General features: G+C 46.4%; 1 protein-coding gene and 1 pseudogene across 2 annotated transcripts in view; one reads left to right on the top strand and one right to left on the bottom strand.

The window, feature by feature from the left end:
- ELOVL5 (ELOVL fatty acid elongase 5) overlaps positions 1-26,824 on the top strand; it is a 70,096-nt gene that overhangs the window by 569 nt on the left and 42,703 nt on the right. Inside the window, exon 1 of one of the 2 annotated variants that reach the window (XM_060307955.2) lies at positions 6,601-6,715. The exons of the other annotated variant lie outside the window; for it this stretch is intronic. The gene's annotated coding sequence lies outside the window, so the exon portion shown is untranslated. Of the gene's footprint in view, positions 1-6,600; positions 6,716-26,824 lie in introns of those variants that run through there. 2 annotated transcript variants of the gene reach the window in all.
- On the bottom strand, positions 8,661-9,901 carry LOC115860559 (large ribosomal subunit protein eL22 pseudogene; annotated as a pseudogene).

Below are 26,824 nucleotides of genomic sequence, written 5' to 3'. Positions count from 1 at the left end.
GCGGGCGGTGTGCACGCTGACGGGCGCGGCGGGAACGCACCCGGCGCGCCGACGGGAAGTGGGGCGGGTGGGCTCTTGCTCTCGGGTCTGCCCGCCCGGGCGGGATGAAGGCGCGGCCGGAGGTCCGGGGAAGAGCCCCGAGAGCGATCGCGCTTCCTCAGGGGAGAACAAAACCCGAGGGAGCTGGGAGAGCTGCCACGGGGTCGCAATGCGCGGGTCGGTGCGCGGCGCCTCTGGCCTTTCCTTTTCTCTCTTACCCCTCCCGCCTCTGCCCCTCGGAGTGGGAGCCCGCTAGCCCGGGAACGCTTCGGTTTTTATTAAAACCAGATAACTGTAGCCCGCGGATCCTCGGGGAGGCCGGTGGGGAAGCGCGGGGGAGGGGACTGGAGAGCCACCTGGGAGACCCTAACTGGAGTCTGAGCGCGGGGCCGGCCGGGGAAGCCCTGGGGTCGCGTCTGCTGCGAGTGGCAAGGAAAAGGCTCTTTTACAGTGTACACGCAATAAGACTCGGCCCCCACCCCATCCCCGCTGTCTGCACGCCCGCCTCGGGGTGGAGGGAGTCGTGCCTGGAGCAAGGCTTGTTCTTTTAAACTGTGTCTTGCAACCGTTCCGTGCCCTTGCACTTTTAGGTTGATGGTTTCCCCTGCTCACGATTGTAGTTCAGCTCAGCTCCTGGCTTCTTGATTGCAAATTGGATAATGCATTTGGCCCACTTTGGGGTGAGGGGTGAGGAGTCCCGTATGGAAGAATCCAGTGCATGACTTGTGAGCTGGGCTGCGGAACCTAGGCATGCGGCGGGAGAATAGTGGGGAGCGAGCAGCCTTAATTCTTTAATAGCGGGCCCCGTGGCCGGAAGTGCTTTCTTTATAGGGTAGGACGGAAGAGCTAACGTTGCTTGTTAGGTTTTGTAACTTGTTCGCCTAACCATTCCGTAGATAACCTGTTGGTGTGCACTTGTTTTGCTCGCACCACCTCTCAGCCAACAGCGTTCGGTGCATAATCTCAGATAGGGACACAGCCTATCTGTGGACGAACACTTTAACTTTCCGTCTGCAGTTAGGGACAAGCGGATCACTTTTTTAGTTCGTTCGGAAGCTGCCTGGGATTCTCCAAGGAAAGCTCCGTACTTGAAAGAGAAATGTCACTCATGTCCCTTTTAGATTCTGACCCCAGATTATAACTTCTCATTGCCAGGAATTTTTTCTGTACAGTTCCTCTTTTTTGTATTTCTTTTCTGTTTCTAACTGAAGACAAAAGGGAGAGTGTTATTGATGGTTACAGATGGTTAATTTTACAGAATATAGAACAGAACTGGGCTGAAAAGTGAACGTAGAAAGTGTATTAAGATTTGATGGCCAGATTTTTTTTCAAGAAAAGTACATCATAACTTCAGACACTGTCCTCACCCTCTTGACTCAATTTCCTCGTCTGTCCACAGGTTTCACGTTGCAGAATTGTTAGGGATTCCAAGAGATGACACAGTTGAAAGTGCCCAGCATGGGGCTTGCCAAATAGTGGTTTGATAAATGTTTCTTCTTCACTTATTTTTCTTCTTGGGGAAGGGGAAGTGAGGTTTAGGGGATGTGGCCAAGGACAGCTGGAGAATCTCAAGTAACTGGGAAAATATTCAAAACTAGGTTTTCACAGACACTAATGCCAGCATTCCTGCAAAGTCACTTTTGAAAATGAGGTGAGTTATCTCCTTCCCTGGGATCGACTGAGCTTCCTTTTTCTTTTTTGTGCGGGAGGGGTGTCAGAATTCTTAATTTTTGGATGTCTGCAAGGATCTTTTTTCCACTGCCCCCTCTTTTCCTCTTAGCATAACGGTTGATTGCCCTCCTGTTTGTAGGAGTGAGTATCGGTACTTGGGTGTCTTATTTCCAACTTGAATTATACAAATCAAGGCAAAACTGTTTACTTTCCTTTAGGGTGACTTTGATGCCTAAGTAGATAGTAGAGAGTGTGAGTGATGGTTTTATTTCTTTCTTACTCGGGGCCACATCCTTCCCCTAAGAAAATTTGTAATTAAGTCTAATACCTCTTTTATGCCTACCAACTCTTTTACTGATGGGATAATCTTTCCATTTGTTAGTTCCCAAAATAGGTCTGTCTTTGCATGCATTCAGTTTCAGGTATTACTGATGTGAGCACCTTCCTATTAATAGTTGCTTTCCGTACATAATTCTTACAGCCTCCCTATGAGAAGCGCTATCCCCTATCTCTTTTATAAAGAATGAGAACTAAGGCCTAGAGATGCCAAGTGACTTGTCCAAATCACATAGCTCTGTCTTCTGTAACATACATGCTCCTTCCTCTGTCCTTGCTGCTGGGAGGATTTGGTCAGTGGGCTCTGCCCTTTATGTAACTCTGTTACTCTGTAACTTAAAACTCTAACCTCATGATTAAAGGTCCATTTTCGAGCCATCCAGGATTAACAATTTGCCATTTTTAAATCTGTGTCAAGTCTGTTCCTTCCTTTTAGCCCACATTTGATTTACTCTCTTTATTAATTAATTGACTTGTCAGTTACTGAGTGTGTACTGTGTGTGTGTGTCTTGGGGGAAGAGGTTGTATACAAAGCTGAAGGACAGTTTCTGACTCCAAAGGGCTTCCTGAATGAGTTTACAACTTTAATCCTTTTATACCCATACTTAATCTGCACCTTCTACTAGAAGGGTATCAGAAGCAGATTTCCAGGGGGCTTGTCTCACTGTTTCTGGGAAAGCTTTATGGCAGAGCTCACCATGTTAGATGTATCAGTGCCTAGCACTGATGGGCCTGTTTTTCGTGCAAGAGACAGAAAACCCAATGCAGATGGGCTTAAATGACCATCTGACCTGAAAAGTCCCATAGGCAGAACTTTTGCTCTGTTTCTCTGAAGTCTCCTCAGATGTTGGTTATGTCCATAGGCTGATTTTGCAAGATGACTGCCAGCTAGTCTGGACCCCTTGTTACCATATTCTCATGTGGGAACTTCCCTTCCCACCACCTTCCAAAGAGGGTCCTTGGCCTTGAGGTGATTGATTTTGGCTTTGGTTACTTGAAGTAATAACTAAAGCAATGAAATCTGATAACCTGGGGCCCATCCCAAACTGAGGAAGTGGATTTAAATCTCATCTCACCTACCTGGCTGCTAACTACACTTTCAGGAAGGGCCTCTGTGGACATGGGGGTGTGTCGGCTATAAGGGCCTCCAAGGATGTCAGGCCCCATCAAAGAGATGATTGGATTAAATGAAACAGAACTGAATCAATATTTGAATTTCACTTTACCTGTCATAGAGGAATCTTATGGGCGCACAGAGGTCAGAGGGTGGGCATTCTAGGAGAGGGAGTTTGGAGAGCAAACAAGTGAATCATTGGGCATTAAAGCAAGTAGCCCAGTTGCCTGAAGCTAATAGGGCAGAAGTGGAAAGAACGGTTAGAAAGGCAAGTTGGCGCAGTGGTTGAGAGTCCGCCTGCCGATGTAGGGGACACGGGTTCATGCCCCGGTCCGGGAAGATCCCACATGCCGCAGAGCGGCTGGGCCTGTGAGCCATGGCCGCTGAGCCTGCGCTCTGCAACGGGAGAGGCCACAACAGTGAGAGGCCCGTGTACCGCAAAAAAAAAAAAAGGGGGGGGGCTCACTTTTATTAAACTTAATACATATCAAACTCTGCATTGAGCCCTTATATGTGGGTTTATCTCAAGTACTGTTAATTGGTACTGTGAGCATTCCCACTTAACAGATGAGGAAATGGAGGCTCAGAAGTTTTAGACTTGCCCAAGGTCACAAAGCATTCCAGCCTGGGTGGACTTGACCCAGTAGCCTGCTGTCTCTCCTGAGATGTTGGGTAACAGGACTGCTGAAGCTTTTGAACCAGAAGGAGTGCGTTGTGAATCCTGTGTTCCAAGAATATGAGTGTGGTCAGAGTACGTGGCGGGGATTGGCGAGGACGGACACCAGGGCTGTGTGGGGGTGGACTGGGAGGCTGTTGGAGGCCAGGGCAGTGGTGAGGCCTCACCTGGAGCCACAGCCATGAGCACAGACTGCAGCGAGCTAATCACATGAGGTTGTTTCTAGGACAAGATCTACGCAACTTGGAGACCAGCTGGATTGAGGGCCAGCAAGAGGAAGGGCGCTCTCAGGCCTGGGAGTTAGAAGAAATGCGGTGTCGTGGGGTAAGAGGGAGGAGGCTTTGTCCTCAGGTGGAAACATCTTAAGGGCCCACGTTCCATCCAGACAGGCCCTTTCTCCCCGTCGGGCCCGCGGTCCTCTTTGCAGCTGGTGTTTGTCCTCCACTTTACAGGTGTGTGTTTCCACCACATTTCATCTGTTTTCAGGCAGTTTTTCACATTTTCACATATCTGGGTAGAGATGCAGCTTACAGTCAGTGGCATGGTGAAATCACACAAGCCGTCTTTCTCATTTTAATATTACTGAAATCAGGATGCTTCCCAGCTTTTAATGACGTATTGTTGGTGAGAAAAGTAAAGTCTCAGTATTGCTGAAGCTCATGGAGCCAGTTGCTGGCAGAGCCAGCAGTGAGAACCAAGGCCTCTGGGTTCCTCTCACCCACTGAGTTACCTCAGCTCATGTAAGAGATACTAAAATAAACATTGCCTCCTAATACAGGATTATGGTAAAGCACACGCATATTTCTTTGTTATTAAAACGGAAGTAATCTGAGAGGTTTGGAAGGCACAGTGGTTCAGGTAGAGTGCCTCATCCTTGTATAGAGCCCGGCTGCCCTGGTTCCCTATCCTAAACTTGCCATCAGCCTTAAGAAAATCAACTCTGGGCATTGGTCCCTTTCTTTAAAAATAAACAGTTACACCAAGGTGATTTTCAAGTCCGTCTCAGAACGAAAATTTTTTATTTTCACTTTTGCTGAGAGCAAATCCTTTGTTTCTGTTTGACCAGGGATAGAGAATGAAAGTTGAAGTCATTTAGGTCTCAGTAAGGTAGATGTCAGAATCAGTGATGGAAATTACAGTTTTCTCCTTAAGAGGTTAATCGTAACTGCTGGAGATGTTCCAGCCTAGCAGAGTGAGTTGTTCAGGAAGGTAGACTGACCTCATTTTGAGTTTCTGTCATAGAATCCCTCCTCCCACCTGATCCCGATTTCAACCCATAAATGTTATCATTACCAAGCTCTTTGATTCCCACTGGCACGTTTCCTCTACGGGGACACTTTTATTTGACTTATGCATTTGCTTTTGGAATTGTGTGGCCCCTGGATTGAAAATATTCATACTTGGTGAGTTTTTAGGAAGACTGAATCCTCATGCTTCCTATTTAAAGCACAGTTGTGTGCGATGTCTCAGTATTCCTTGTATCTTAAGTTAGACTTTGGTACCTTTTGTTTGATGAATGTTTTCTTGCTGACTGGGATTTAGGAAATAGTTTTTCACTTAAGATTTTTAGTGCTGGGACTCTCATGCTTTCTGCAGTTAGAATAACCATTTTCTTTTTTTTTTTTTTTTTTTTTGCGGTACGCGGGCCTCTCACTGTTGTGGCCTCTCCCGTTGCGGAGCACAGGCTCCGGCCACGCAGGCTCAGTGGCCATGGCTCACGGGCCTAGCCGCTCTGCGGCATGTGGGATCTTCCCCGACCGGGGCACGAACCCGTCCACTGCGCCACCAGGGAAGCCCCTAGAAGAACCATCTTCTTGAAACACCTGCAGTTTCAAAGGACAGTCCTGACACTAGGTTCACGCCCTCCTGCTAGCACATGCCCTCTGCCCTTTTCTTTCCCCATTGTCAACAGTTTTACTGTGTCAGAGCTAATCTCTGATAAGTGTATACTAAACAGACCTAATTAAAGCCACACTGGAGAATTGGCCACTCTGGTCCTTATTTTATCTGAGTTGTTCTGAACCCCAGAGTACCTGTTCCTTCTGTCTTGGGATAGCACGCACTCCTACAGAGTAAATGTGAATTTCTCCTTCCCCAAAGAAGAGTTCTTATGACTCCGAATTCAATGATTATTCATTTGCTTCCCTGGGAAGTTTGGCCGTGCGCTGTACGTCCCTTGAGGGTAGCGTACAGGGTACCTCTGCTTCAGGTTTTGGCAGAAGAAATACATTACCTTAATATCTACAGGAGTTGTTGACACCTCTGTCTGCCCTGTTTGTGAGCTGATATGTACCTCTGTGAAAATTTGAGCTTACTTCTTACAAAACTTCCGAATGTTTAGCTTTACTGTGGATCTGAGGTGCATTTATTAAGAGCATCTACTGTGCTTTTTTTTAAAGTTAGCAAAGCTATAGGAAGGGGATTGGCGAAGAGGCCTTTCAGGTTAGCAGCTGCACAGGATAGGGACCCAGCTCTGCCCCACAAGGCTGGGCAGGCTCCGGCAGGCCAGTCACTGCACCTCTGAGACTTCTGTGTAGAACTTGCAGGTGGTAATACCTGTGCCTCCTTTGGAGGGTGTCCAGACTATCGGTATTATACATAAAAGTTAAGTAGGGGACTGACTTAATTTGATGAGCGTAGTTAAAAAATAATCCCTCTCTTGGATAGGATGTTCACTGAAGCATTGTTTACTCAGCTGACTCAATCTTCTGTTTTAATGTTCTTCAGAAGAATAAATGACACTGCAGTTGGGCAATGTTTGCAACTTATGACGAGAATGAGGCTGTTCTGTGGGTGCTGAATACACTACATGCCAGGCGCTTTTCTAAGGTGCTCTACATCTGTCAATTCATTTTGGCCTCACCAAATCCCCCCATGAGGTAGGTACCTCAGTTTTACAGATGAGAAACTAAGGCACAGAAAGGTTAAGTGACTTGTTCAAGGCCTCCCAGCTAGCAGGTGACAGAGGCCGGGTTCAAACCCAGACTGGTTGAGGGCATCCAGCGTCGGTTTCCTTGTCTGACCCCAGCGCCGCCTGGGTTTGATCTACGAGGTGTATAAGACCTGAGGGGTGTGGGTTGGGAGGGAAGGGCACCCACATCCTCCAGGCAGCCTCCGTCTGCAGATTGTCTGGTCTCCCTTGAGTAGAGGTGTACATCCTGTGTGTTTTGAGAACATCTGGGTCATTCTGACACAGGGCTGGTTAAAGGCTGCTTGTTCGGGCTGTTCAGAATAACATCTCCCCCAGCCCTTCAGTCCTCTTGGGATTCTTACTGTTTTAGGACTTCCTCGTTTTCTTTCTGGGTGTGGGTCACTAGGTCTGACAACATTATGATGGCTGTTAAGTACCATAATTCCTAAAATATGAGGATCACAAAATTCACAGAATTGTTTATATATTAACATGGAATGTTACCAGGTGATAAAATAACTGTTGGCTTTAGACACTCTGTAGAGGACATGATAGATTGATTGCTGGGTTGTGTTTGCTTTTAAAAATGCCAGATTGTACCAGGCTTTTTTCTTTTGGAAACACATTTTAACCCTGCCTGTTCCTCCCATTCCCACCCCCCCCACACACACACCTGAACAACAGTTATAAAATATGGAGGTTTAGATTGAGTTTTTAAAAAGAAATGTGTTTTCGTGACACACCCTTATTTATGTTACACAGGTTTGAATTAAAATCTAAGACATTTTCTCTCCAGGGGGGGTACATAACTTATCTTTGTTAATTATGTTTCTCCACCCTCTTTTAATTTCAACCAAGGCTGTAACGCTGCCTTTGTGTATTTTGTATGAATTAGCTTGGAGACCATGACAATTTATTTTGAATATTCAAGTAATCACGTCAGTTAATCAAGTAATCATATCAGGCTGCAGTCAGATTTAGAATTATAAGTAGCTGCTTAATGTTGCTTAAATGTTGCTTAAAAGCCGCTTAAATGTTTGTCTCCCAGCTATCTGCAACTGCAGTCTGATTTGTATGTTAGAAATGGGGTGGAAGTAGAGCTCGGCCTCTTTAAGCTGGGTCTTTAAGGGACCAGTTAGAGGCTTGCAGAGGATCTCATATCCAGATCTGTGCGGCCTTGCATTGTCTGCAAGTTTGTTTCAGCCAGGAAGGCGGTTGTCCTGTGAAACAGGTCGGAACTTCTCCAAATACCCCCTTAAAGACAGTGTTTCAGGACTTCGTGAACCCAGGAGAATGCTGTATGTACTGGGCTTGTTATGGCAGATCCTTTTTGTTTTCTTTGCAAGGCACGGTAGATTTGGAAGAGGCTCAGCGACCCAGAGGAAGGTGGCTGCGAGTGCAGAGTGAGGTGGGCGCTCTACATGGAGCCCTGGTACAGAGCTCCATGCTTGAGTTTACCATCTTTTAGGAAATGGGACTGGCATATTTTAAAGTGCTTCCCGAAATTCAAGGTGTAGGTGAATAGTTGCAAAGTACTGTTGGAAAACCAATCTCAGCGGGTGATTTACTTAACCCATGGATTCAAGTATTCACCCACCCACCCAACCCACTGTCCATCTCAGACATTTCTTTTTTTTTTTTTTTTTTTTTTTTTGCGGTATGTGGGCCTCTCACTGTTGTGGCCTCTCCCGTTGCGGAGCACAGGCTCCGGACGTGCAGGTTCAGCGGCCATGGCTCACGGGCCTAGGCACTCCACGGCATGTGGGATCTTCCCGGACCGGGGCACGAACCCGTGTCCCCTGCATCGGCAGGCGGACTCCCAACCACTGCGCCACCAGGGAAGCCCGACATTTCTTTTTTTTTTCCTAAATTTTATTTAAGAATTCATATAAAATACTCCAGATAACTGAGTTTCAGTCCTCATCTTCCTCCTCTTATTCATCTTGATTAATCTAGAAGTAACGTTAACTCATAACTTTCTTTCCTGTTAGCAGCTATGCATAACCGATCACGTAGATGATTATTCTTCAAATATTTTTTGGTGAGATATTTCAAATACTTTTTGGAAAAAGGCACCTCGGAAGTTACAGTGATTTTGCTTTTGCTTCTTTCGATTGTTATAACACCTCCTCTGAGATTCCCAGCTTTTCCATGCACTTTCATTCTTTCCTGAAGGAACTGCTCAAAATTGGCAGCATCCATGATTCCATCTTCTACAGGACAGGTACAGTCAAGAGTAAACTTCTGGACCTGCTTTTTCTTGCCCCCCTTCGCCACAAGCTTTTTCCACGCTTGCACTTTATTTATTTATTGGTTTTTAAATTTATTTATTTAGGGCTTCCCTGGTGGCGCAGTGGTTGAGAGTCCGCCTCCCGATACAGGGGACACGGGTTCGTGCCCCGGTTGGTGAAGATCCCACATGCCGCGGAGCGGCTGGGCCCGTGAGCCATGGCCGCTGAGCCTGCGCGTCCGGGGCCTGTGCTCCGCAATGGGAGAGGCCACGACAGTGAGAGGCCCGAGTACTGCAAAAAAAAAAAAAAAAAAGTAAATTTATTTATTTATTTATTTATTTATCTTTGGCTGCGTTGGGTCTTCATTGCTGCATGCGGGCTTTCTCTAGTTGTGGTGAGCAGGGGCTACTCTTTGTTGCAGTGGCTTCCCTTGTTGCGGAGCGCAGGCTCTAGGTGCATGGGCTTCAGTAGTTGTGGCATGTGGGCTCAGTAGTTGTGGCTCACGGGCTCTAGGGTGCAGGCTCAGTAGTTGTGGCACACGGGCTTAGTTGCTCTGCGGCATGTGGGAATCTCCCGGACCAGGGCTCGAACCCGTGTCCCCTGCACTGGCAGGCGGATTCTTAACCACTGTGCCACCAGGGATACCCCAACGCTTGCACTTTGAAAAGCCTTTCAGAATCTGAAAAGACCTTTCCAAGAACACATCCTACCTCCCTTCGTGTCTCAAAGAACTTCACCTAAAACTTGTATTAATTGGGTCAGTTTTTCAAGCATTTAGCTTTTGACAAAAGTCACTTTTTTTTTTCTTTCCCTAACATGTCTTCCTAGTAACAACCAAAAGGGCTGCTTTAAAATCTAGCCCCAGAAATACACAATCAGCAAGTAAAAGACCTGCCAGCAATGGGCTCCATACCTCCCCCCATGGTTTTAAACCAAAAGCGTACAAACGCCTAGAAGCCTTAAAAGCCCACCCAGGCAGAAAGATGCAGGTGAGCCGACAATGTTAACAAGGGCATCCCAGCAAAGGAGGAGGGTAGGAAGGCTTTCTTACAGTGACCTGGGAGGAGAACGATCTGCAGCCACAGTGACGTGAGGGCGCCGCACGGCTCCAGGTTCAGAACTTCTCATCTGCTGATTCACCTGGTTGCCCTCCAAACCTGTCTCCTGTTGGCCAGCATGGCCAGGAGCACCGCCATCGCCTGTGTGCCCAGGCCGTCAGGCTGGCAGCACTGCCTGGGTCCTTCTCCTGTCAGCTGCATCCCTCCCCCGCTCCCTCCAACCGTCAAGTCACCAGGTGTCCATTCGGGCTCTGCCCTGTCCACAGCCCACCAGTCCTTTCTAGGTGCCTGGTTTCCCCCTCCTCCTTCCTGCCTCCCTGTGTTCTGCTCCCAACTGTGCTGTCACAGAGGTCTTGTGACAGGTTAATGGGATCATGCGCTCCACTCTAACACCTTTGTTTACTCCCTGTCAGGGCCATCCTTGATCCAGCGTCGTTTTCTGCCGGCACTTTTCACTCTGCACACACCACAGACTCACATCTCCCCAGATGTGCCTTGTAGGCTGTATTTGGATGCTTCCTCAATTGCTCTGCACCGACAGAAACACAAAAGCAAAGCAAACTAAATAACAGAAAGGGCCCTGTTCTTTGTAAGTCAAACTCATACAGCCTAGAACCTTTGATGCATTTGACTCAATTAGATGTTCCCACCCCTTCCGGCTTGTGTAACCTTGGTTATACGTGACTGACTAACCTCTGTGTGCCTCAGTCTCCTCATTCGGCAAGTGAGGATGACGAGTGCTTTCCTTCTGTCCCTGCTCAGCGCCTGGCACGCTCCCCGCGTATCCTTGGAACCTGTGTACTGTCTGGCATGGAGTAGGTATCTGCCAATTACTTGCACGAATGTCTCTAAATATGTACCTTTCAAGTACGATCAGTTCTGTAACCTGTGCTTATGGCCGTGTGAAGGTGAATACGCCTCAGTAGCCTGAGAGGCCTGAGACTTCGTAACACTGCACAGATGAGGGGCCCACCTGGGGAAGCGGGCTCTGGGGCACTGGTTTCCCTGCTTAGGGTTGCTGTTCCCCCAGCCAGGCTGAGGGAGTAGAGCAAATTGCTAGACATCCCACCTGCCCAGGAGCAGAGGATGTTTTTTTAATGTCTGTGTTAAAGGACCTTGCTTATTTGCATATTACCTTGTAGAGCTTTTAGGTGGAGTAAGCCAGTGATAGAGTACACTGGTGACCCTGTGCCCGAGGAAGGAAGAGAACGAACTCTGGTGTCTAGGCTCTGAACTATTCCCTGATCAAATAATGGTAGAAACTGACACTTTTTTTTTTTCTTTTTAATCGGAGTATAGTTGCTTTACACTGCTGTGTCAGTTTCTGCTGTACAGCAAAGTGAATCAGCCATACGTATACGTATATCCCCTCTTTTTTGGATTTCCTTTCCATTTAGGTCACCACAGAGCTCGGAGTAGAGTTCCCTGTGCTATACAAGAGATCCTCATTAGTTATCTATTTTATACATAGTGGTGTAGACACTCTTTTTTTAACTTTATTTTGGTTGGCCGCAGCAGTGAGCCAAGGTTAAGGTAGCCCCGTGTAGCTTGGACTGAGTCTGTCTGCATCAGTAACCACGTGGTCATCAATTCATTGACCATCCACACTTATTCACCGTAGAGGAGTTCTGTGTGCTGCCCTCTGCTCGGGTGCATGAATCCCGCAGAGACACATGACAATACACCTACTGACAAATAGATTATAATCCAGTAGAAGAGGTGAGGTATGTACTTGATGCAACAGATAATTATTGGTGCTGTGGATATGGCTGTGTGTGTTGCAATTAAATTTGAGTGCAGGCGACAGGGATTCCAAAATAGTAATGGTTCCAATAATGGCATCTCAAAACAAGGTATTGTATTTCCCATAAAGGGCTGGAGAAAGGTACAGGTATGACCCAACTGTAGGCTCCTAGCTCACTGTGTGTAAGGCTTAGAGGCAGCAGGATGGAGGAAGAGACAGAGGCAGGAAGGACAGAGGATTCATTCGTGCTTTCTCTTAGGGAAGTTCCCAGAAACTGCCCCTAGACAATTTTGCTTATGTCTGCTTGGCCAGAACTTTAAACGTGCAGCCACATGACGCTGCAAGGCAGACCGGGAAATCTCATCTTGATTCTGGGTGGCTGTGAGCAGGTCCTTCTGCTCTATCCAGAATTTGGGTGACCACCCCCAGTCTGTACCTAGGGTGGTGGATGAGGTTGACTGACGGTGCTGCCCGTGTGGAAGTTGCAGTGTGGCGGATCCTGACGGGGAACAGACACGACTACCACGGTGATGAGAACGGAGAGCGTAGTGTGGGGTGCTATGGGCGCAGACGAGAAGGACGCGTAAATCAGACCGGGAGGGCCGGGGAAGGGTGCCTGGAGAACAAGCAGACATCTGCCTGGTGGAAAGAGGAAGTAGGCATTCAGGCAAAGGCACCAAGGCGAGGAAGCAGGTAGCACGTGAGGAACTGATAGGAAAATCGAAGGAGGAAGCAGGGGTCTGGGGCCACCCTGAGGAGTTTGGACATTTTCCTAAGAGCCTTTAACTGGTTTTGAGGTGAGTAACCTAGAAAGATGCTTTTTGGGGAGTGGGGAGCAATGCAAGGCTGGAGGCAGGGACCCTCTATCGGGAGGGAGTGCACTAATCCAGTTGACGTGATGGTGACCTTGATTGGACAGTGACTTTGGGGGTTGAGAGAAAAATGGATACAAACCCCCCCAGTTCGTAGAACTGGGAACGGATTTAGACTAATTTGGGCTGCTTTTCACTTGACAGATGATGAAAGCAAGGCTGTCAAGTGGCATGCCCGGGCCACACAGCTGGCTCAGGGTCATCCCTCTGCCTGAACCCTTTGTGTCACTGCTGAATGGCCAACTGGCGCAACAGGGCTTTGTGGGCATTCAGAGAAGGCAGAGAGAGGGCAGGTGGCGTGTGACTGGAGTGCGGTGTGCGTGTGGCTGTGGAGCAGAAGCCGGTGTGTTGGGTGCTCCCGGTTCTGCAGGCTGAGGACAGCGCTAGGGTACTTCAGGGAAGTAGTGTGAGATAATCCTGCAGGAGTGTTTCAAAATCATGGAAGGCTTTAATAGCAGATTAAGTGGTTTAGGCTCAATTCTTTTTTTTTTTTTTTTTTGCGGCATGCAGGCGTTTTGTGGCCTCTTCCGTTGCGGAGCACAGGCTCTGGATGCGCAGGCTCAGCAGCCATGGCTCACGGGCCCAGCCGCTCCGCAGCATGTTGGATCCTCCCGGATCGGGGCTCGAACCCGTGTCCCCTGCATCGGCAGGTGGACTCTCAACCACTGCGCCACCAGGGAAGCCCTAGGCTCAATTCTTTAAGCAGCGGGAGCCAGTTAACAGTTGGTATCAAAGAACTAACACAAGCTTGACAGCCAAGTCTGTGTTTAACCTTTGCCCCTCCCGGTGCCTTGTATCAGGCGCTTATGGTCAGCAGAATAAGGGCCCCCAGAGATGTCCATGTCCTAATCCCCAGCACCCATGAATATGTGGGGTTATAGGCAGAGCAGCATTAAGGTTGCAGACAGAATTAAGGTTGCTAATCAGCTGACTGGAGCAGGGAGGGTCCTAGGTTATCCAGGTGGGCTCAGGGTAACCCCCAGGGTCCTTAAGTATGGAACAGGGAGGCGGGAGAGAAGTAGAAGGGTGGGGTGTGAGGAGACTTGGCCCAGTGTTGCTGGCCTTGAGATGGAGGAGGGGACTGTGAATGGAGTGATACAGGCAGTCCCTAGAAGCCGGAAAAGGCGAAGAAAAGGATTCTCCCATAGAGCCTCCAAAACGGAACGCGGCCCTGCCCACACCTTGGTTTTAGTCCATTGAGACCCGTTTTGGACTTCTGACCCCTAAGATGCATTTGTGGTGTTTCAAGCCACTAAGTTTGTGGTCCTTGGTTATCTGATACAGCGGTCAGTACTTGTTTGCTGAGTGAATGAGTTGCGCTTTAAGAGATCAATGTGACAGATTCATGCATTAGGTGGACTGGATGAGGGGAGGTTCTGGAGGCCAGGGAGTTCATAGAAGATGGTTCTGGCAAAGAGGTGACGAGGCTGAGGCAGGCCGCGGTGGGGGAGTGGGTGACTGGACTCGCAGGGCCTGTGAACAAGCCTGAAGCCCTGGCTGGCCTGGGATCCACTCTTGGTGGTGGGGTGGAGTGTGCTTTCAGGCTGGGTTCCTGGGAAGGTGATTGGGCAGGAAATCACCTGGAGGGAGTCAGGAGGAAGGGAGGCTTGGCTTGTTGGGTTTAAGGTTCAGAAGCACCTCATGTATGTAGGTGGAGAGAGCAGATGGAAACTGGCCCTTGAGTGTGGAGTTGGGGATACAGGATTGGGTGTCATTGGTCATGATTCATCTGTACCCTGTCTTTAAATTTTTCTGGTGAAGAGACTCAGCAGCCCTTTTGAAGAATCCAGTATGTCACATTCCTTAAAATTAAGAAGTTTTTCTTAGTGTTTTTTGCCTAAATTTTTTTTGCGGCCATTTGAATTCTGTGACTGTTTTCTCTCCCCCCCCCCATTTATTTATTTATTTATGACTGCGTTGGGTCTTTGTTGCTGTGTGCGGGCTTTCCCTAGTTGCTGCGAGTGGCGGCTACTCTTCATTGTGGGCTTCTCGTTGAGGTGGCTTCTCTTGTTGCGGAGCACGGGCTCTAGAGCGCAGGCTCAGTAGTTGCGGCTCACGGGCTTAGTTGCTCTGCAGCATGTGGGATCTTCCCAGACCAGGGCTCGAACCCGTGTCCCCTGCATTGGCAGGAGGATTCTTAACCACTGCACCACCAGGGAAGTCCAATTCTGTGAATCTTTAAAAAATTTTTTACTAAATAAAAATAAGTTAATACTAAATACTTGTTTTAAAAAAATAAAAATAACATCATCCATGACCCTTCCTTGCATATTTCACCCTGTGCTGCAGGTCATCTTCCCAGAAGCCTCTCTGGCTCCGGTTGGTCTATCACCCAGCTGGTCATCAGGGTCACACGCTTACCTACCCACCCCCAACCTGCCCCCGGGTCCTGGCCCTATCAGATCTCACCCACGGAACTGGGGAGGATAGAGCCCTAAACAAAACTTGGCTTGTGTTGGAAAAAGGGCAATGGATGGTAATTGCTAGAACATTTCCACATCTGTTTTTTAAAAATATCAATTTGCCACTGAACTATATATATTCTTATTTTAGACTTGGTTACTGAACGTCCTGAAAGTTCTTGGTTTTTGAATTCCTTTGTTCTTCATAATGAACTTGGTTGTAATGATTGAAGTTACAACCTGTTTCCTGAGAAATGGGAGAGGGACCATTTCCGAGGAGCTGTGTAGAGTGTATTGACATTAGAGGTGTTTTACTGTGGCACCGCATTGCCTTCCTACCTGTCTATTGCTGCCATCTTAGCACTCTGATCACTGTCCTTCTACTTGGTGGCAGTGTATCGAGTAATATAAGTTTAAAAGTTTTCAGTGAAGATTGTACTGAATATAAGTAAAAAAAAAAGCCTTTGAAGATGAGTTATGACTAATAATGATGTCCATAAACCACACATGAAAATCAGTTTAATTTCAATGAGTTACTTACATTTCATTCTCCAGAAAAAATAAGATTAACACGAGATGGCATTCGTTCTAAGTTAACCAACTAAACTTTCTGCTCTCCCTTCCCTTTGCTCTTTGATTTGATTAAATAAGATTTGCGGGTGCTACCTGGTGAGTTGTCTTTCGCATCAATTGGTATCCCTGTAAGACAGAGGCCCCACAGTATCCGGCAACCAAGTGCAGCAGGGTTAAGCCGTGTTGAGCAGGAGGTGGGGGAGGAGGTGTTGGTCTGGACCCCAGTGCCCATTATTGACATTTCAACTGTGCTGTCCCCAGGAAACAGTCATGATTTTTTTCTTTCTTGAAATCAAGTTGTTTCCCCTAATGAGACAGTCTGCTTGGCGTACAGGCATTTCTCTGTAATGTTTTCCAAACTAAGAAAGCAAATAGAGAAAACATTTTGTAGAGAGAAGCCTGCAGATAACTGCACTGTGGCCGTGACCTAAGGTGAACACCCTGAGCTCTTGTTTGAAAGCACTGGGTTTCTTCACAACGGATGGGAGGACATAATAATACACCTTTATAGCAAGTGAGTGTTAAGCTTCACACAGGATTTGTTCTCCCGTTGACACTGCTCTCTGTCAAAGGAATAAATGATGGGGGGGGTCATGCTTGGAGCTCTGAAATGTCACCTTCAGGTTCTTATTTTGGAGAAGGGAGTGTCCTGTAATTTTCTCCCTCTTATTCATATTCATTCTGTCTGTCTCTGCTGACCTGCTTTTCTTCCTCCAGTGGGGACTCTGCTTTCCTGTTGGTAATTATATTTCTGTGTGATGTCAGGGACATACCTGCCACTGACACCCCATTTAGAGGGAGAAGGAGGTGAGCCCCTGACCGGGCAGATGTGCTCCCCTGAGCAGGCTGCACTTTTAAGTTTGGGGAAACCTCCTGCCTGACGCTCTGTTGGACTCATTAGCAACATGAATCAGAGAACGGAGGACCCAGTGACAATTGGACAACTGAGGCGATAGTTAAATGGAAAGTGTGTTGTTTTAAAAGATGTTTTGTAGTGGCCGGAAAATGAATTTTTGACTGATTCTGAGCTCTCTCTCTCTTTCTCTCATATGTATGTGTGTGTATGTATATGTACGTAAGCACTTCAGCATCTGTGTACTGGCTGGTGAGTTAATAACATTTTAGCTGCAGTACTACCTAATGTGACTTAGCCACAGGATACTTAGGTCTTATTACTTATGACTTAAAGTTTTAGGTTTTGGTGAATAAGAGTTTCCACGAGGAGTATCTTCATTTGAAAGGGAAGTATCATGCTAAAGAAACGTTCAGAGGTTTTAGCCCACATACTAATGTGAAAATCAGCTCATCCTGCTGTATATAATTTGAGTTACTGGGAAACCGGTAAGAATGTAATTATTTCACAGAGTGCTTTAAATTAAAATATATTCATTGTACGTTTTATTCATTACTGCTAGCTGGCTCTTTTTGAGGTATATTGGAATTTTTGCCTTTAAGTTGAGAAGCTAAATTAATGTCTTTTTAGAGATAAAACCTACAGAGGGGAAAAAATTCTGTATGCAGTTTTTAATACAGCAACTCTCAGACTTTTTGGTCTTAGGACCTGCCCTTCTAAAAATTACTGAGAACCTCAGAGCTTTTGTTTATGTGGGTTATATCTATTGGTATTTATTCTATTAGAAATTGATTTTAAATTATTTTAAATAGTAATACATCTAAAAGTAATAATTAGCGCATTACATGATAACATTGTCTATATTTTTATGAAAAATATTCTTTTCCAAACAAAAAGAAATGAGTGAAACCAGACATTTGACTGTTTTTGCCCATCACTTTGGTATCTGGCTTAATGAAAGACAGCTGGATCCTCTTCTCTGCTTCTGCATTCAATCTTTTGAGATATCACACATTATGTAGCCTCTGGGTCACTTAACAGTGAAGAGAGAGTTGAGATTGAAAAAGTAATCTCTTAGCAACATTACAAAAATAGTTTTGATCTTATAGAACCCCTGAAAAGGACCCAAGGACCTTCAGGTGTCTGGCCTACACTTTGAGAACCCCTGTTCTAACTAGAGCCTATTGTATTTTTAAATAAGGACCAACCTTCTACTTGGCTATGAAAACATCCTTTATGGGGGTGGGTGGTGGTGTCTTATTTCATCAGCTATTGCCTCCTGAGTCCTTCTGCCTGAATAAATTTCTTGATTTATGTCACAGGAGGATCTCTGAATGTCACCTTTGTACGTGAACTTCATCAGGTGGACTGGTTTTGGTCATTTTATCAAATAAATGTATCTGTAGGTCTGTAAGTACCATACTTCGGTAGGATAATATTTAAAAGTAAATTTATGTCATCTGAATATGCTGGTTGCTTGCATAGGTGCTCTACTGGAGGACTGTAGTGTTCAGGGTTTTTTGTTGGTTTTTTTAAAAATTATTTTATTTTATTTTATTTATTTGGGCTGTGTTGGGTCTTTGTTGCTGCACGCGGGCTTTCTCTAGTTAGGGCGAGCGGGGGCTACTCTTCCTTGTGGTGCGCGAGCTTCTTACTGCAGTGGCTTCTCCTGTTGCGGAGCACGGGCTCTCGGCACGCGGGCTTCAGTAGTTGTGGCTCACGGGCTCTAGAGCGCAGGCTCAGTAGTTGTGGTTCGCGGGCTTAGTTGCTCCGCGGCATGTGGGATCTTCCCAGACCAGGGCTCGAACCCCCATCCCCTGCATTGGCAGGTGGATTCTTAACCACTGCGCCACCAGGGAAGCCCTAGTGGTCAGTTTGTAAAATAAAAATCCAGAGCAGAAAGGAGTTAATCAAGAGTAAGGTCTCAGTGTGGTGTAAACACCTTTTTCAAAATTTTTATTTATTTATGTATGCATGCATGCATGCATGTATGTATGAATGCATGCATGCCACGGCATACAGGAATCTTAGTTCCCCGACCAGGGATCGAACCTGCGCCCCCTGCAGTAGACCATGGAGTCTTAACCACTGGACCGCCAGGGAAATCCCGTAAATACCTTTTTAGATGTTCGAGATGATCATTTCTTTCCCCCCCCATTCTCTTTGCCATCTATACATTATTGTATTGGGGCCTTCAGATTGGCTGTCTTTTGGAACAGTTTAAAAATAGCTAACTTCCTTTTTGTTCATGCCTGTTTGATAGATACTACTTAACTTTCTTTTTAGTTACTGCTGATTTTGGACAGCGCTTTTGCTTTAATCAAAATTTCCTGCATCGCGTCCCCACATCACCTTGTTCTCTTTAACCATTTAACCTTTATATTCTTGTGTTACACAAAGGTTCTTCTGGCGTTTTTTGTATGTCTGATCATGTAGAGTTCTGCTCTGGGGACTCGTCAACCCGGCATCTGCCTCCCCTTTCCTTTACTCTAGGGACTTTTTTCAGGATGTTTATAACCTCAGGTTCTGTGATGTCTGAATGAGGTGCCAGTGCACACTGAGCTGCTCGCTTCCAGATGCTGAGGTGTTTCTCTGGGATATATTTTGCACTGTCCAGTATAGTAGTCACCAGTCACAGAGCACTTGCAGTGTGGCTAATGCAAGTGAGGAACTGAGGTTTTTCATTTACTTTTACTTAATTTACATTTAAATAGCCATGTGTGGCTCAGGTCTCTCTAGACCATGCAGCTCCCAGGGTGTCTGACAGCTTCCTTTTACTGACTCATGCCCGGCTCAGTCTTGACCTCAGAGTCTCTTGCAGGTTCGTCTATTCATTTTTATAAGTTTTGTGTATATTTTATCTGTCAATTTTAGAAGTAGCACATAGGTTTCAGCATCTGTAGACTGCCTTACTGCCGGAAACAGAACTAGAGGGAATATTGGAGCTAAAAAAGTGAAGGCTGATGTTGGCTGCTTTTTATGAGATCTTGAGGTGGTTCTAGGTGAGATTCAAGGGTAAATAGGGTTAAGGGGAAAGATTTTAGGTTGGGGAGACTTGAACAGATTTGTCAGCTGATAAAAGGATCCTACAGAGAGAGGAAATTGAAGGTAAAGGGGGAAGTGGAGTTGAACAGTCAATTCTTGAAGGAGGCAGGAAAGTAGGAGATGCTAAGCCTCCCTTTATGAATTGGGAGGGGAAAGAGTAGGTTGTTTTTCAGGGGTTTTTTTAAGTATTTGATTTTTTTTTTTTTCCCAAGCAAAAGTCTACGAAATCAACCTTTTTTTTTTTTTTTTTTTTTTTTTTTGTGGCCGTGCAGCACGCGGCATCTTAGTTCCCCAGCCAGGGATCAAACCCATGCCTGCTGCAGTAGAAGCGTGGACCATCAGGGAAGCCCCTGAAATTAACCATTTTGAAGTGGACAGTTCAGTGCATGTAGTTCACCCACAGTGTGGTGCTCCAGCCACCTGTGTCTAATCTTGAAACATTTTCATCCCCCACAGGAGACCCTGTGCCCATCAGCCGTTCTCTGCCCGCCCTTTCCCTGCAGCCTCTGGGCAACACTAATCTTTCTATCTTTATGGATTTGTTTATTCTGCATATTTCATATAAACAGAATCATACAGTATGTCGCCCTTTGTGTCTGGCTTCTTGGCATAATGTTTGGAGTTTCATCCACTTGTAGCATGTAACAAGCGCCTTGACATTTGAAGGCGAGGGAGTTTCCGGGAATTCATATTGACAGCCTGAATCTCAGCAGAACGAGTCAGTTCGGCCAGTTGGATTTACCGAGGATTAAGGCTCCACAGGGGCAGATGTGGCGTCAAGAGTATTTGTGGGATGACCGACTGAGGTCCACGCTGAGGGGAAACACACCCCAGGGGCCAGCGCTGGGGGGGGATGGACATCGAAGTTCTAGATCAGGTGATGGTAATCGCCACAGCGAATTGGCTGCCAGTGGGGGCAGGCGGGGGAGGACCCTCCTTTAAGAGGGGGAGGAATGTCCTATTTCCGAGTGGAGTAAATTTGGGGCCCTGAGTTAGAGCCTATCTGCAGCGGAGGGAGCCTCTTCTGCCTGCAGATCAGGGGGCACCGTGCCGCCTGCTGCATGAACCGACCAACCGCACATCCGAGGCAGGTGAGGTGGAAGCTGTGTCCTCCTGCCCCGCTGGGTGGCAAGGCAGCCCTGCTGCGCTGGGGACTTCCTCAGAAGCGGGGGCGGTGTGGGGTGGGGCGTGGGAAGCAGCCCCAGCCTTTCTTGCTGCTTCCTTTGATGAAAGTCATAAAGGGAGTCAGCCCCATTGGTTGGTGCCGGGAGCAGTGATGGAGGCAGCAGCGTTGCTGGCAAGGCTGCCCGGGGCCCCGGCTGTTTTCACCCACTGCTTGTGGAATAAAGGTCAGAGGACTTTCAAGGTCTTCCCCATCTTGTCCCCAGTCTGCTCTCCAGCCTCTTGACCCTGCAGCACTCATCCCCCAGATATGCAGTGGGCACCCCCGTGTGCCCAGCACCGAGCTGATGGTCCATGTGAAGCAGACACACACAGCCCTTGTCCTCGAGGACTTAGGTCCTCAGTGTTCGTTCATATCTGGGCTGTGATTAGAGTGTAAACAGAGGGACCTCACCAAACCTGGGGCTTTGGGGAAGAGGAGTCAGGGAGGGTTTGTCTGAGTGAAGGACCTTTATGCAGAGGTGAGGTCAGAGGGACCTTTATGCAGGAGGCTGAGGGAGCTTTCCCTGCACAGGACGTGCCTGCAGAAAGGAGAAGGTGGAGGGAGGTGGGTGTGGTCGGGGCAGTGGGCACGAGGGGAGGGCAGTCTTGGGCTGGAAGCAGGTGTGAGCCGGTGATGGAGGGGCTCTAAGCAAATGAGGGATTGTAGGTCGTATCCAGAGAACAAGGGACACATTGTTGAAAGGCTTCAGGCAGGAGTGGGCCTGCAGATTTTGGTGGCTCTGGTGCAGTGTGTGGGGATGGATGGGAGGGGACAGGGCTGGGTGCTCGGGACTCGCCAGCTGGGAGTCCACATGGAAGAACACGGCCTGGGCTAGTGGTGCGGACGGGAGAGGTGGGTGTATATAAGGTACTAGGGGAGAGCATCGGCATGCCCAGAGATGGTGTTGTTGCCCAGGTGCGCTGCCCCCTGCCTGCCGTAGCCTTCCACGCTTCCACGCCTCCTTTCAGGCTGTGCTTCAGCTTGAAACACCCATCAGCATTCTGCCTCCTAGGCCTTCCACCTGGTAAAAACCCTTACTAACCTGGCCCCATGCCACTTGTGCGAAGTCTGCCCTGATCCGCTGCTCGGAATAAATTCATTTAACATTTATGGAGCATTCACATGTTTTAATGTGTTTTAAATCATTGCCGACACTTTTCTGGTGAAGGCGGCATCATATCACATGCCAGTCAGTCATGTGACCGCTTCATTCTTCCCAAAGTGTGGCGGCCCCCTTCCCCCTCTGCTCTTTGGATGCTGTCCTTCATTTGGAATACACTTCCCAAATCCCTTGGCCTACCCATACCTACTGCTCTTTTAAGGGTTGGTCCAAGCCCCACTCCTCTGGGGAGTCTCTCTGGGCATCCCAGCCCCAGATCTCTCCCTCCTCCCCACAGTGCTCAGTGCTTCGGTGCTTCTTGTCTTTTACTGGGTGCTCTTGTGGTATTAACTTTCTATGTGTGTGTGATTCCAGATAAGTTAGACAGTTGTGGACTGTTTCCTGTCCCCTCCATCAAGAAGAGCGCTTGTGCGTAGTTGGCACACGTACTTATAACCACCCTAAATTCCTGTAAGTGATAGATAAGATATGGGTACTGAAATGGATAGATGTGACACTTGGATGTAAGTATCATATGCTGGTTTATGACACAGTAATGGGTATCTTAACCTAGAATTTGTTTTGGATTGAAGAGTAAATACCCACATGATTCTCCTCTGCTGTAGCTTTCCATACATTGTTTTGTTCTTGGACAGGACATCCAACCCCGAGGAGGTTGGTCGGTGGTAAATAGAGTGCGAAGCAAATGGCATTTTGGAGGATGAGCTGAGCACTGACCTTCCTGATGGAACTTAACCCCAGGATGGGATCCTCACCTTGGAACTGGGCCTAGGGGTGGGGCAGAGTCAGGAGACCCAGCGACCTTTGGCACAGTGCCTTTCTACCTTTTTCAGGCTGTATGGGAACGGGGTTATCAGCGTCCAAAAAAAGTCCTTGGCCTCAGGTTAATCTGTACTCCCAGCTGTTGGGTGAGGGGAGGTGCTTATTTATGCAATATCCCCACAGGCCCTCTCTGGTGTTTGTACTCTCTGAAAGTTCTATGTCAAACCTCAAGCTAATGCTTCTCCTTATTTTATGATAGCCCATTCCTCAACTTTCTGTCTTGGTTTAAGACTAGATCGTTATCCCAAACTCATTGCCATGGGTCTCTTTATTTTTTTAATCTTTTAACTATATATCCATGTTCTAAAAAAAAATTGTGTATTTTAAATCACATCAGTTGATGTAATATCTAGAGATAGAGATAGATCCATACTGATTTAATTATATGCTGCATATCCATATTTTAAAGGGATTTGGGAGCTCATTTCATTACTCATCCTGGCTCTAGAAACTGACCAGTGCTCTACGTGGTGGACACATTTCTCGTTCCGTATCATGTTGTCCTCCAGGGCACTTAAACCAGAAGTTTCCACTTAAGATTCTTTTCAGCTTATAGCCTCACTGAAATTACATTATCACCATTATTTGCTTTTCTGTCATTTCTAAGCAGGCTTGCCACCTGAGATTTAATATGACTTCATTGATGCTGTGAGCAGGACACCAACCTTCTTTCGGACTCATTTGAATGGGGAAGAAAAACCAAATCAAGTGTATGTCCCATAAACATTGTAGCCAGTAGTAACCATGGGTCCAGTGACATTCTGTTTTGTACACCATTGTCTTGGTGTTAGGATGCCTTGGGCATAAATCGTTCCTTACAAAACCTTAGATTGTTACTTAGAACCCAGTAGTGTGTTATAGGTATTTGTAGGTGGCCAGTTGGATGTACTTTCATTTTTCCTAGCAGAGTTAAACTTAGTCAGATTTTACCATGAGAGGCAGCTAAGAGCTTCGTTTGTTTGAACCCCCGAACCAAGTACAGGCTCTGTCATCGTGTGCAGTACCTTCTAGTATGCGAGCCTCCATTTCCTTCTCTGTAAAGTAGGGAAAAGACCCTTTACAAGGTTACTGAGAAGATTGAATTAAGTGGTGCACGTGAGGGTGCCCGGAGTGATACTTAGCACACACTGAGCGTTCAGTGTTAGTTACTATTCAGATAATCATCATTGTGCTTTCGGTTTTTAATGATCTTACTACCCTGAAGCCAGAGATTCTCTAAAGGAAGAATATTATGATTTCATAACGAAGTCTTCTTAACTCATTAATGAGGCATTACAGTCTGTAATGATCTGAGATTTGTTTGATGCTGGGATAAATTGGGCCAGAGTTAATGCCATTTCATCCTGTTAGACTCTGTATAGCTTATCTCATTGCCTGCCTGACATTTTGCTGATCAAAATTTCCTTTCCCCCGATGGTGGACCACTTGTCGTTATGAGGATTTTTATGATCCAAGTAGCAGTTGGTTGATTCTAAATAGAAGCTTTGGGTTCAACCTTTTTTGTTCTGGATGCAGGTGACTGAGCTGAAAAGTGCAGGCGAGAGGACACCTTGGGGTTTCTCATTTGTATCCTGTGAAATGCATATGAACTTTCTCTGTGAACAAGTCAAAATATTTTTCTAACTGCTCACTCAGTGCCTCCACATGGGATTGGAAAAACCAAGCTGTTTTTTGCTGCTTTATCGATAGTAATACTAATGACATAAACTGGATTTGGCTGCTGCAGAGCAAACAATGCCCTGGCTTCTGCAAAATGTTACGTACACAGTTAAAAACCACCTGGAAGCATCATCTTAATTCAAGTTCTTAAATACAGAAAACATTTGGCTTTTTAAAAGCTAGTTTTATGAGCCTCTGTTACTAGAACCGGATTTACTGTTGCTTTGCGGGGCTCCTTCCTTTGTGGTTGGGTTTGTAGAGTCCACTTTTTAAAAAACAGTCCATGGGCTTCCCTGGTGGCGCAGTGGTTGAGAGTCCGCCTGCCGATGCAGGGGACACGGGTTCGTGCCCCGGTCCGGGAAGATCCCACATGCCGCGGAGCGGCTGGGCCCGTGAGCCATGGCCGCTGAGCCTGCGCGTCCGGAGCCTGTGCTCCGCAACGGGAGAGGCCACAACGGTGAGAGGCCCGCGTACTGCAAAAAAAGAAAAAAAAATGCTTGGACTGTGTTTTTTAAATGCATGCTGTCCTCAAGGATCACTACTGTGTATGTAAGACGAATACTTCTCTTAGAGGTTTAAAAATTGGTAACTAGACTGAGTTCCTGGGTTTGAGGGGGGATCTTTGTGGAATGCAGACAATTCCATTTACTAATAACCTGAGAGAAGGAAAAACTCTTAACATAAGTGACCAATTAAATTGCAGCTTATATTCACAAATCAATTCTTAAGCAGAGGATACACAGAATTTATTATTCATTTTTCTTTTATGACCATTAGCCAGAAATGACTCTTTATACATTTATTCAATGTTTATTCAGCTGTTGGGCTTTCTGTATGATTTATATTTCTAATATATACATAGAGCATTTTGTATTAGACTAAAAAATAAAATCTCTTTTTCCTTCATGACATTACCCAGTCCTGGCCAGGGTGCAGTTTATATAGGCCGTTCACATAGTCCCTGCTGGTAGGAATGTTAATAGGTGAAAATGTTTTGGAAAGAAATTTTGCCATATATATTATATGAAGACCCTTAGACATGATTGGCCAATTTCTGGGAATCTCATTCAAGGAAGTAATTTAATATACAGCTAAAGTTTTACGTGCAGAGATGGCCATCACAATATTATTTAAGAGTAGTAAAAACTTGGACGTCCCTGGTGGCGCAGTGGTTAACAATCCGCCTGTCAGTGCAGGTGACACAGGTTCAAGCCCTGGTCTGGGAAGATCCCACATGCCGAGGAGCAACTAACCCCGAGTGCCACAACTACTAAACCTGCGCTCTAGAACCCGCAAGCCACAACTACTGAGCCTGCGTGCTGCAACTACTGAAGCCCGCGCACCGCAACAAAGAGTAGCCCCCGCTCGCCGCAACTAGAGAAAGCCAGTGTGTAACAATGAAGCCCCAGCGTGGCCAAAAATAAATAAATAAATAAATTTATTAAAAAGAATAGTAAAAACTTGGAAACAGACTAAATGACTAATAATGGGGGAATAATTAAAGCATTTATATAAATATTGCTCCAAAACTCAGATTAGGTTCATGAGGATAGTAATTGCTGCAGTGTTGAAATGCAAGATTATACAAGTATATGCTTTTTAAAAGCATATAGAATAGTGGAATATATTTTATTTATATATTTATTATATAATACTAGCATAGCTCTGTGCTAAATGCTGTACACGAACCACTTCATCTGAGTACATAGGTATTATTTTTACTCCCATTTGAAGGGAATGTTTCAGGTGAGGCAACTGAGGCTTTCAGAGGTTAACTTGCCCAAGATCACTCTGCTTGTAAATGGCAGGAGGAGGGACATGGATTCTACCACACTCTCAGAGGCTTTTTGTTTTTACCTTAAAATGAAACCAAAAAAAAAAAACCTCTGCTATTTTTTCAAGTTCCTGCAATAAACATCCCTTTTTTATTTTCAGTGTAACATAGGAACTAGAGTGCAGTGGTTAAAAGAGCAGGCTGTGGAGTCACTCTGCCTGCTACGGGCATGACCTTGGATAAAGGACTTAGCTGCTCTCTGCCTCAGTGTGCTCACCTGTGAAAAGGGGATGTGTGAAAGGGCTGGTGTGAGGGTCAAGTGAGATCATCCTTGTAAATTCATAGCAGAAAGACTGGCACGTAGTGAGGACTGAGTGTTAGTTGCTCTTGCTATCATCATGATGCTCTTCAAAGAAAAGGACTTGAAAATAAGAAAAATCATTTGAAATGGTGGCCTGCGCTGTCCTAAGTGGTTTTCAGATTCTTGCAGAGATGTTTGATGGGAGGGTGACTTCGGAAAGCTTTTTTGTGGCAGTCATTAGCAGACCATTTAGTGAAGGGAAATAGCAATTTGCTAAATAATTCAACCCCCTGAAGTGTGTAATTCATGTTGGAGTGTAGCTGGCTTAGTGTTTTCTTAGGACAAGAAGAGCATAAATCCCTAAACAAATGCGTGGCTTAGGTCCTAGCTTAAGCTTGAACTTCTTCTACTTAACATTACTCACTCAGTGCACAGTTCATCTTGCAGATTTTTCCGTA

The sequence above is a fragment of the Globicephala melas genome, chromosome 11, assembly GCF_963455315.2.
Source record: "Globicephala melas chromosome 11, mGloMel1.2, whole genome shotgun sequence".
Classification (NCBI taxonomy): domain Eukaryota; kingdom Metazoa; phylum Chordata; class Mammalia; order Artiodactyla; family Delphinidae; genus Globicephala; species Globicephala melas.
The sequence above is the reverse complement of the archived record's forward strand: the minus strand, read 5'-3'. Positions and strand labels throughout refer to the sequence as shown.